The sequence below is a fragment of the Heliconius melpomene genome, chromosome 17 (assembly GCF_056956725.1).
Source record: "Heliconius melpomene rosina isolate 202511_hmr_F chromosome 17, ASM5695672v1, whole genome shotgun sequence".
NCBI lineage: Eukaryota > Metazoa > Arthropoda > Insecta > Lepidoptera > Nymphalidae > Heliconius > Heliconius melpomene.
The window spans coordinates 3312027-3324998 of record NC_140405.1 but is presented as its reverse complement, the minus strand read 5'-3'; the positions used below and the strand labels follow the sequence as shown (position 1 = coordinate 3324998).

The window sequence follows — 12972 nt, the reverse complement described above, 5'->3', positions numbered from 1 at the left end:
ATTTTAAGCCTTCATATTAATGCGTTGCGTCACAACGCGCTGCCGCTGCACCGTTATTGATTGTGTTTTGAACACCAGTACAACGCAATCGTTAAATAGCCCCAGGTCGATCAATCAAAACTGTCGATGTCCAAAAACGTTCTGGACGCCTGCATAAGCGGAAATTAATAGCCCTTGTTTAACTCTTTAACCCGAAAGTTATTTTTTATCCGGTTCAGGTAGTTCGATGTTTTAATTCAGTTTAAAATTTACTGCTATTATTAATTTGAGACTTCAATCATGTTTAACTTATTATATATTTAATTATTATATTACAATGAATAATTGAGAACTGATGAAATTTCAAAATTTCAACGCTACTTCTTCTGCTTCTGGTTGAAAGTAACAAACGACACTATCATTAGACGGTCGTCATTCATATAAAATTATAAGATTCATTCATTTTTCACCGGGTGATGTAAAATGTAAGAGAGCAAAAACGCAAATTGAATCCATTTAGATCATCCATCAAAGTCCTGCAGAAATGAGAATTATTCTTGTTCCAAGAAGAAGATGCCTCGGAGCTAGTGTCCTAATGCGAACTCGAATCAATCGGTAATTTGTTCAAAAACTTATTTAACATTAATGTACTTGGTTAATGTAAATAACTAATTACCAAAAGTAAAAAGTTATATTACAATTTATAATTTATTTGTGGGTTCGATCCCTTCTCGGGTATGAATTATTATTTATTTATATTTACGGATATATGAAATTGGTGTACGGACTGACATAACACTAGGTTCCCTCTGCCTAACATGCTGTGCGGGTGCTGCGGGGCAGGACGTGAAGTTAATTTAATTTAATTTATTTTTATATTTGACAGTCGGACAAGAAGTGAACATAGCCATATCTGTAAGAGTAGGTATTCGTAACAATATTTCAGGTTAATCAAAAATCGGAACTTTTGGCCCCGCTCTCCCCTATCTTTATATGCTGCAATATCGTTTACATCGCCCTAGTCGAACTACATACAATACGAACTACATACAATTTATATCTGACTACGATGCAATTAATATATTTATTTATATAGTATTTTAATATATTGCATTTATAACCCCAGATGTGCAAATAAAACTTATAAATATTTAAAATATGTATATGGTAGGTACAATGTAAATATATGTATATTTTGATATTCGCTTTTGAATACTAGAGTGCTTTAATATGTTCAATGATGAATATAAATAGTATCTATGTATAAAAGATTTAGTTATAAAATATAAATAAAATATAAATTTTAGAATTTACTTAAGAAGAATTCATACAAATACCAGCTTCAACCAAAGTTCATTATAATTAATGTACAAACAACTTTATATAGAAATTGCTAAAATTCTCTAATATAACGTACAAAACAAATAAAAACACAAACACAAAAACAAACTAATATTTTACAAGACAAAGTTAAAGCTAAACAATTTTAGGCTGGAAAGTTTAATACAGGTTCATTAGAATATGACTGAAGTTATTCACAATGGAACTTATATTTGTTGTTTTTGTTTAAATGAAAAAAGTTCTTGTCCCTTGTCGTCACGTTTATACAACGGTTCTGCTTTTGATAATACTGATTTGGTATTCCCTTGCACGAACCTATCCGACCCCAAGCAGTTCTTACAATGCAAACGTGCTTGAAACAATCCTTCAGTGATTTCGTTCATTCTCACCCCGAAGTGATAATATGGTAAGAGTTTATGACTTTTATGACCTCATTCCTACTTATATGTAATTGAGCTAATGCTATAACAACTTTACTACAATATCTAATTAATAATCCTGTTTGTTTTACTTGGCACCGACTTCAAAATTGTAAAATCTTTGTATAATTATTTTCCACTTTTTAGTTCATTGTTAGAATTAATTTATTATTAATTATTAATAATTAATTTATTATTCATAATTATTATAAACATTTAGATAAATATTCATATATATAACTGGATAAACATTAACACTATTAAACTGTAATAAACTACTGGCTGTGTTTCAGTGATTAGCTGTCGGTCAAAAATAATTATCGTTGGGACTTGATTAAAATATCTCCCAATAACGGCCATTATGCGTTAATGCTGCAATTAACCTATTATTATTTGAATTGTGAAATAAAATCCATAGCTATTTACCTATTTTTGGTACTAAAAGTACAGTAAAATAATATTTAGTAATAAAAGTCGTCGTGGCATAGAGGTACAAGCGTGCGACTGGAAGCGTGACGGTGGTGGGTTCGATTCCCCCTCGGAGGAAATAAATATAATAAAAACGTTTGTATTTCTTGGTTTTGTATTCCTTTTTGTAAACGTTTGTATTTCTTAAATATAATATAATAAAAACGTTTGTATTTGTATTCCAAAACAGGCAAAGTGCGGCGTTGAGTTTCGCCACTAAACACGAAATTCATTACTAGTCTTAATGGGATCGGAGTGTTTACACTAGGTACCCAAGTTTCTTCTCCCTACCCTGCCATGGGATACAGTACACTGAAAAAGATAGTTTAAAACCTAAAAATAATTAAAATTAGGTAGTCGTTTCTCCTGTTGTCATAAAGCAGCGCTTCCATTGTCCGATAGCTACGTTGTACAACGTGAATTTATGACGTCCAGGGTTAGAATGTTATATAAATCTCATATATAGCTAGGACGAAAGTCTTAGTTCACAGCAAGTAAGAGAAACTTCTATCTTATCTCTTTTTGGGTCTTTTACGCGAATGTGCCAAACAGGAGTCTCAACCACTTTGATCCTAGAAAAAAGATTAACTTGGTTGAAAAAATTTCATAATCCACTCCTTCGACATGAAAAAACTCTATATAAAAAAAATATTATAAAGAATAATCATCAAGAAGGTACAGCATTTAATGAGTAAAACTAAAAGTTTTATCAAAAATGTAACGCCACATCATTCAAATAAAAAAAAAACACAATAAAAGTAAAATTTTATCCTTCAATGGACATAAAAATTAAAATTATATTAAAAAATAGTGGTCTTTTCTGACATTAAATCACCAGGTCCATAACGGCAATACGTGCAATTGATTGTAGCAGCATTTATACAGAACAAAGCATATGAAATCCCATCGTTTCCGAACAGTTGGAAGGATAAAATATTTTATTTCACCCGCTTTTGTAGTTAGCGCAACGACCGCAGTACTCGATACCATTTTGTTAGTATTACATACATTGTTTACGAGGGCTCTGAATTATTGCAACACAAACAGTTTAATAAAAGCATTATTCTTCAATTATTCGTATGTTATAAATTTGCTGAAACATTGTTTTTTTTTTTTTCAATTTTTCTCTTATATCCAATATTTAGAAAGGCAGAAGCATCTATTATAATCTTAGTATTTTTAAGCCACACTGGAGTTTTACCTTATATAAATCAGTAGTTTTATTATATTTTTTTTTATATAAATCTATTTATAGATACACAAATTATCTTAAAACTCCCACAATTTACTTTATTTATATTATATTTATAAAATATACAAAATAATTTCTCCGTTATTCATCTGTAAAGTATAATAAGACCTAAATTGTTTTTTTTTCTCTCATGTAATAACGCAACGAATCCAACCCCGGATTACTCAAAGGCAACCTTTGGTTCTAAGCGATTTTCCGCCTTGGCTCTTTTGGACGGTTGATTTGGACGTTTTCTTCTCCGGTAAAATAAAAAATAAACGACTTTACGCTGTAGTACATACGCGTGTGTGCGGAACCCGCGAATGTAGGACAGGGGTCAGTTTTGTAATTTAGAAACTTCAATCCCCCGCCTTGATTGTTTTGGTTTTTAGATAATAAAATAATATTATACGTGTATTTATAAATGCCTAATATTGTTTTCCAAACTACTATTAAGTAATAATTGAATATAAAATACTATAGTTATAACTTATAGAAAACTAACACTTCCAGTCGAGTAAGAAACATCTGAACCTGTTTATATTAAATAAACTTTTAAAGAGTAAAAGGTCTCAAGAAGGACGAAATAACCCTCGACCTTTAAACAAAATATTAGATATTAAAATATCCCGAAAATTTAAATATTAACTCGGCAAACTAAAATTTTAAGGACTTTATTATTTTGTGCAGAAACCATTAACATGAGAAAACTTTGTTATTAACCCCCACTTGCCGATTTATTAATTAACCTTCTCTTCTGGGAAGTCATACAGCTATTTATAATATAACAATAAAAGAAAAATCTATAAAATTATCTACATTTATTTATTAATGAAGCAATCCAAAATTTTTTAAAAAAATCCTTAGAATTATAATTTTCTTTATGCTTCGTTATACAAATTATAACAATGCCTTTCAAATTGAAATCCCTTAGTACATGACAATGACATTTCCATACCATATGATATTCATTTTAATGAAATATAAATTTTCAATCGAATTCAAAAGCTGTAGATCTCATCTTTTTGCCAAATTTATAGGTTCTTTGTCCAAAATCTAGGCTTTGCGGTTTCCGAGAACATTCCCGTTCACATGCCGGTTTCTTGAAATTGCTTTGCTTCACTAAAGCCGATAAATTTGGTTCACTACTGTAAGTATACGAATCTGTTCATGTGCATTTTTAAAGGGACCAGTCGCCCGAAATGAGGTGAAATACCTACAGAATGCTTTAAATATTTGTGGTTCAATTTCTCTTCTATGTACGGAGAGTAAATTGTTGGTTAATTCACTTACTGTGTATGTGTTATGTAATATTCTGTATATTATATAAATCTTTGTAGATGTGGAGTGTGCCTAACTCGCGTTTTATGCGGGATACAGAAGCTGCATTATATAAAACCATTTTTTTTACACGCTGTATCCCGCGTATAGGTAGGTAGAGGCAACCTGTGATCCTAGCGTTAAAACACCGTCGAATTCTGGAGCCATTGCGTGTTAAAAATAATATAAATGAAAAGGAAAATATTAATTTCTTTCTTCGAGTGAGAATCGCATCCACATTGTCGCGTTTACAATCGCCGCCTGTACTCCTGTTTCACGTTAAAATAAATGAAAAATACAATTTTTCATTCTCCCAATTCACCATCAACATATTGTCTAAAATTAGAATAACCGTAAATAATGATCAAACTCACAGAGAGTGAGTACTTTAAATTATAATGAAAGTCTTTCTCTCAAAGCAAAACTTACCTTTTACGGCAACGTCAAACAAATTCTCCATTGAACCGATAATAAATCAAGATGGAGTCTGGCCCATTACGCGCTCGGGTTACTTCAGCTCTGACAATCATATACGTTACAAATATAATAAAATGTCGTAATAAAGCTACATATATAAAATTTCAGGACGTATTAAGTTGATTTGGAGGGAGAAGTGTTTTATTTTCATCTCGCCACCTGTTTTTTTTTCAGCTTTTGTTAAATAAAACATTCTGCACTCAACTTTCCGAAACCGATAATCTCGAATGTTTCTTTAAACATTCACAACACTATTGTCGCACAAGTTTTCCCGCCAAACTAACAATAAATCAAGATGGCGTCCTAACCCATTCCGCGCTCATGTTCGGACGACAGCGTTGACATTAATCTGCCCAGAAATTTAGGTTATGGACCCTTTCGGATACGTTCTGTATTCTGTTTGTAGAGCCATGTATCTTTATAATTAGGATATTAAAATGGCGAACGGTATTATATATTTATAGCTAAGTACATTTTAGAACAGGGGCCCAAGACTGTGACTGTAACGACAGGTGAGTTCGATTCCCATTTGAGGAAATGAAATATTTAATATTTTCGTCCTGTTTTATGCTCCCGAATACCTGGTACATTCGGGATACAGCGTAAAGCTGAAAAAATAATAAATAATTCTTTGTCATATTTGCAAGTTCATTAACTTTTAAGCATTTAATATTGGCTATTTTATACATTCTATTCTATATCTTATAAAACAAAGTCGCTTTTTGTGTCTGTCTGAACTTTCTAACTCTTCTTCTTCTAAACCACCCAACGGATTTTGATGCGGTTTTCACCATTAGGTCGAGTATTTCTCAGGGAAGGTTTATATATAGTTTATAATTTGTACATTTTTATGTAAATTAAGATAAATACGATAAATGTGTATAAAGTCCTACCTGTTGAGATACTTTCGCGCATGCGCTGCTTTAATGGTAAGTACTACATGAAAATAATGTACTGGAGTATTGTTTCTCTTAATAAGATCTACAAAAAAGTCCGCGACGGCATATTCGTATCTTTTAACAATAATGTGTAGTGATCATATTTCTGTCTAAAAATTATAATTTCAATATATTTTTTATTGTGAGGGATATTTTTCCATAATGGTATTAATCCTTATCCTTTAAAATACTTTATTAATTTTCTACGTTAAGCGAAGATAAAATTTGCTTTTTACACTATTTCGAAATTGCGAATAGTTTTAGAGAAAAACGCATTTAATTGTTAACATTTAATTGTTAATGTATCGAGTCATGTTTCACTTATCCCTTACTCTCAGCATATAAATAAGTATATTGGTTACGCTGGCCATTTAATATAGATCAAAACTGTCTTTTACTGTTTTTCATTTTAATAAGTACTTTAGAAGTTGTTACAATATTAAAACATCCTTGCTGCGAAACGGCTTGCCACTCGCCATGCGTCCGCCGCGCCCGCCTGCCTTACACGCATCGGTGGTTCAGTGGTAGAATGCTCGCCTGCCACGCGGGCGGCCCGGGTTCGATTCCCGGCCGATGCATTCTATTTAATTTTCCTCACAGACAGTCACGTAGTGCTTGCTTTTCATCAGGGACAGAATATCCTCTTCAGCATTCACCACAAGCTCGAAAAAAAAACCCGCCTGCCTCTATAGCAACGAAGATTTAGATACGTTTGCACGTATTGGATAATTGGAGTTGAATGTATTATTTCAGCGTGATATATTTGGTTTCATATTTTTTGTAGTAGTTATTAGTAGGTAGGTTTTTGTTTATAATTTCTTCCATTTAAAAATAGTCATTTAACTATCTAAAAATAGTCATTTAAATATATTTTAATAAGTACTTGAAAAGATTAGTAGCACAGATTTAAAATTACGGTACCTACTAAAAAATCCTTGCTGTGTAAAACAATTGGAAAATCCTTATTGAAACTACGAAAATGCGGGTTGCATTAGGGTTTAATTAATTTTCACATTATCTTAAGTGCTTTGCAAACATACATTATATGAATAATCCAGTAGTAAAAGCGGGCGAAGCCGCTAGAGGGTCGCTAGTAAGATATAAAAGTTTAACGTAATTTTCGTAGAGATGTTGACAAAGGAGTAATAAACTCGTTAGTCGGCTTCCTAATCTCTTCTAGTCCTGCTATTAATCCTGGTGTCTCCGCTCCCTATCCTCCGCAGCTAGATTTAAATAAATTGCAATATGTTGACGCTATCGTGGTAGAGTTGGCGGCTTGTATATTTGTATGCGATGGTAGTGATTTCAAATCATCAATTCGGGAGAGTGTTATATTTGAAAGTATTTTGGACTCTACTTAGATGTTACGGTGTTAATCATTGCAAAATATTCCTTTATTATTAAAAAACACTTGATTTGTATTGTAAGTTCTCGCTTCATGTCAAAGGTCATAATTGTAGGTTCCCTAGGTTTTGATTACGTGGCGAATTTCATACAAATTGTAGCAAAAGCGATGCATAAATGCTAAAAGAGTTCCGTTTTTTCCGTTTTGAGTTACAGAACCCTGAAAATGTATTTCTGTGAAATACAAGTACGTATACAGTATTAGAGTATTATATACCTGTATACGTATATTAAATATACAAAAAGTAAAGAATAATTTATAAAATTAAAGTAATATAACGAACACAAAATATCGTTATTCGATAACGTATCAACAAAAAGGTATGACGCATTGAATGTCAAGCAATGTCAATTTAGTAAATTTGAAAAGCGATACATGGCGTACACCAGAAAGGGCAATAAAATGTGTCTGCGATGCTCCCTGGCGGCACTCTGGCTCCAGCAAGATAAAAATTGTTATACTTTATGATTGTATACATTTTTCTTACTTTATTATTTTCATTTTTCACGTAGCTTACCGTTCTATCTTACAGCAGGGTAAGCAGAGGGAACGTAGTTTCCCATTTTCTGAAGAATTCTGGAGGCCTTGTGTGTGAGAGAAATGAAGTTGTAAATAAATATAAAAAAATAATTAATTTACTACATATATACTCACAATTATTTTATTACAAAACCCCATGGGCTAATTGAATAATATCAATTATTCAGTAGAATTTTATACTGTATTGGCTAGTGCGCTTGGACGATATCCAAACCCTACTATCGAATTTCTGTAGGATTTTTTTACACAAGAATAAAAATTTTAACACACTATAAAATAGAATGGGTACAAAAAGATCGAGTGTGGTGGCGAGAATTGGGAAAGGCCTATCTATGTATGGCTGTCGATGTAATGATGACGATGATGAAAACTATTATAGAGACAACCAAAACGTTCCCAAAAACAAAAAACAAATCACACAAAACAAGTAAGTTACAAACGATTAACATCGTCAGAAAATGAAAGCGGCGGCCAAACAAGAATTATACAATAGGAATTTGAACAAAGCAAATATAGTTTTAATGCGAACCAGCAACTATCAGGCCATGACACAGCGCTACACTATAATGTACTTCCGGCTTTCCCCGGCTTGGCAGATGTTTTATACGAGTATGGCGTCTGACACACTGGTTGTGTAAGGCGATGGCGATTCGGTTATATTATTTGTTTTGTGTTTGAATGAAAATATGTGTGTGACTGTTGATGTGATGGTTGTCTGTTCAATTTTCAGTTGGGGGAATGAAATATTTGGTATTTTTGTTTTTGTCGGTCTGGCGACGAGGCGCGCCGTTGAGTTCAGTCTTTCAACACGCATTCCCGCGAGGATTCGGTGGATAGCGGAGAACGGAAGTGTCTCAGTGGGAATAGAGTGTCTTAACACTAGGTTCCCTGGTTACCTCTGCGTTCAGCATGAAGCTAAAAAAATGTGCATTATTTCGCAAAATTGCAGCTTTAGCTTCTTAAATTTATTGAAATTCTTAGATATTGAAACAAAAGAAAATATTTTGTTTATGTATAAATATAGGTATGTACAATATATGTAATAAGTATATAGTTTATTTAACATTTATATCGCGATTACATATTTCAGTACAACCCTGAATTAGAGACTTTTTTTATTTTTTTATTTAAATATAATAATTCTATACTAAATATAACTTAAAGTAACTATATTTAACACAATATATTATAAAGCTGGAACAACATAAGTGGTTTGAAAGCTTAATCTAAGAAACTGGATACTGAGACTAATTGTCAAGTGTGCTTCCACGGAGGCTCCTTTCTACAATATAGCAGAGACGGTACAAGGAGGATAATAAAACGTTCTCAACTACTCTATTATTTCTATTTACTAATTATATATAAATTGAAGTGTTTTATGTTATTTAATATAAATGCATATGTGATATATAAATGTACACAATATAATTATAAATTATTAAGAGTAGAAGAGGCGAAGAGTAGAAGCCCAGTTGCGGTGCAGGAGCATAAGTGTGTGACTGTAAACGTTGTGGGTTCGATTCCCACTAGAGAAAATTAAATATTTAATATTTTCATTACCTTCCTCTAGTAACGATGCAAAACGCGACTATGCTATTTCTATGTTCGTGATCCTTTAATTGGTAGGTATATATAATTCGAACTCATTAACTGTAGATTTTATATTAAACTTCTACGAATAATGTAAACTAAGTATATTTATAATAAATTAAATGTTTACTCTATAACAACATTTCTCTTTAACAACGAACCTAATTATTCAGTATGGCTTTATAGAAGAAAAAATAACAAGCTTGTTAAGGAAATTCAGGAATAAAATATTTTAGATGGCGAATCTAAATCTATTTCTCGGTCTAGACTTGTCGGTAATTTTATGTTGTTGACTTCTTTATTACGTATATAATATATATTGTCCTAGTTTTATATAGTAGTTATATACGAGTGGAACGAACAATAGAGTTTTTCTTTGTATCTCCAGCCATAGTACATTATCGTGCCAAATGAAATAAACCCGGAATACACAATAGAATACTCGTAGTTACATGAAAAACTGTTTCAACATTTTCCTGGCTCATGTGTTGTTAATAAGGTGTTTCTATTTTGTCTTTCCACACAATGGATGATTAGTTGTTTCACTTCTGAGGTGGTTTTTATGTGTCATATATATATACAATTAGTTAATGTATGCACGAAGTTAAATCCAGTTTAGTATTTTTGTTTTATGCCGAAAATAGGTAGTATAGTGTGATGTTATTGTTTATAATGGGAATTATAAATTAAGCCTGACAGTTGTGTCAAAGCTTTATAAAATATTAATATACAATATTTAAATAATATTTCTATTTAAGTCTCTGCTTTTGTATTTCATGATTCACATATGTATATAGAAATCAGCTTCGCGCTTATTCCCGCTTAGGTAATACGTAATCGAAATCGCCATAACTAACATATTTACAATTTAAAGCGGCCCCTCCACCATAATGGAGTGGAGTGGAGTGATCAGATCACAATCTGTGTACAGCTTTACGCTGTGTTCCGCACAATTTAGGGTAGACATTTCATTTCCTCAAGTGAGAATCGAACCCACAACCTGTCGCGTTTACCTGGGCCATAACTGGCTTGTATATAAAAAATACCATAAATAAAGTAATTATATTCATACATACATCTACATACGTATATATATATACGTATGTAGATGTATGTATATACATACATCTACATACCATTCGAAAAATTCATCGCTAAAATTTTTAGACGAACACACAAAAAGACGACATTGTCTCTCAACACTTTTAACATACTTTAGACACATTCAAATGAGATACTAAAAAGTAGGAGTATAAAATACATTATCATACATATTTGGCGTCCAGTGGTCCGCTGTAAAGAATTATCGCTACATTTAGCCCGGGCCACTTATGAGGCAAAGGCTGGCCGTATTTCGGAAAGTGCCTTTTGCTCTTTAAATTTCCATGCAGTGCTTCCGGCGCTTTGGCTTGAATACTTATTAAATATTATTATATAATATGCTAAATTTAATATAGTTTTGGAATTTCAATAATATTTCTGTGTTTATTTATTTTTTTGTTCAGACAAGCTTTATTTAGCTAAAGGATCCATCCAGGGTTTGTTTAGTATAAAGTCAACTTATTCGGAAATAGTAATTCTTGCTTGTAGGATAATTTTTGTTTGATACCGTTATATCTCGTGAATTCGTTAAATTTATTTACATTTTCTAATTATAGAATAAACATTTGTATGTAGAAAATGATAAATATAATTTGAAAATTCCATCTCCGCATTAATGAAGAGCTCTCTACGTAGCGTCTAGTCTAATATAATATTCGTACTTCGTACCTACTTAACTTCTAAGACACACAAACTATACTTCACATATTATGCAACTTAGTGAAGTTTATAAAGTAGTCTTACCTGCGAACATTGCGATTGCTACGTAACCATTCTACCTGAACTTTAATTCCTCTTTTCTATTTGAACAAATAAGATCGTAGAATATTTTATTTTGATTTATGTATAGTCTAAGCTTTTTATACAAGCTTTAAGCTAAAGCATTCAACTATTTTTTATAAAAAAACTTCCGAAACGTTCCTAATATCCTAGAAAACCATTCCATTTCTAGTGCACAATAACAATAATTAACTTCAATAACCATATAGGAACTCGCATTCCATTTAATTCACTTGTGCCAACAACCGTGAATCCGGGCGCTATAAACAGTTTGTTCCTACTAAACAAGCCCTCGTTCGTAGAAGCAAATATAAGGCGGTGCCTAGCTCTACGTCTGGAGTCTCTACGAGTCTACACGCCTTTGCAGGTCTTGTATTCGTATTCGATCGCGTTCAATAATTGCTGTGTACTTGTTAAATGTTTGCTCTCTTCTAATCATTGTGTTTCCATTGGCCGTCAGAAACGCCTTGTTAACATTGAAAGCTTAAAATAGAATGTAAAGAAAAAAATTGTTTGGTGTAGAGTTTTAATATTTTTTAAGGAAATATAATGATTGAGGGCATGAGTGGTGGTAAATACATCAGGTTTTGGGTTTGATTCTCGCTTGAGGAAATGAAATATTGAACTGGTGTCGAAACAAAAGCGCGATGTTGAGTTCTGACACTTAACACACAAAGTCTCCAAATTTCAGTAAAAAATAGGAAACGAAGTGTTTTAATACTAGGTTCACTGTGGCTACCCTGTACAGCGTGAAGCTAAGAAAACAAAAATATTAAAACTAAAAAGTGCTCGCAATATATAATGCTATTCATAAGCTAAAACAATGTTATTAAGTTTGATATGTGCTAAGTACGTTATCTTGAGACATAAAATGCTAACAACTACAAATTCCTCGTACTGCTGTTGAGAGCTCCATCCACTGTGTAGGTGTTGTTTATACAAAGGTATATATATAGTCTAAGGCAGAAGGATATTTAAAATATTTTCATTTTAATGGACTGGTGAAATTCGTCTGGTCTGGTGCGTTATTGGGATAGGAAGTTGAGAAACGGAGTAACATATTAAGTGTTCCCTAACTAACGTTGACTTAGAGTACTTAAAATACATACAGACAAACAATTACCTAAATATAAATACAGATAAATATACTAATTAATTTTTGCCATCAAACTAAAATTATGTTTACCTTAATACTACGACCGAGATCGTCATTTAATGCCTTATAGAAATACTAACAGCAAACTACAATGTTTCCCACCATTTTTTAATAAATATTTAATAAAATCAAATCATAAATCACTTACCATACAAAATGAAGAAATATTACCAGCAATTTACACAGACGTGGTGAGTCGTTATTACAACAATATTTGCTTAAGTATT

General features: G+C 32.1%; 1 protein-coding gene across 1 annotated transcript in view; it reads left to right on the top strand.

The window, feature by feature from the left end:
* Nucleotides 1–12972, top strand: part of Tmtc3 (Transmembrane O-mannosyltransferase targeting cadherins 3) — a 121678-nt gene that overhangs the window by 80110 nt on the left and 28596 nt on the right. The gene's annotated exons all lie outside the window — the stretch shown is intronic.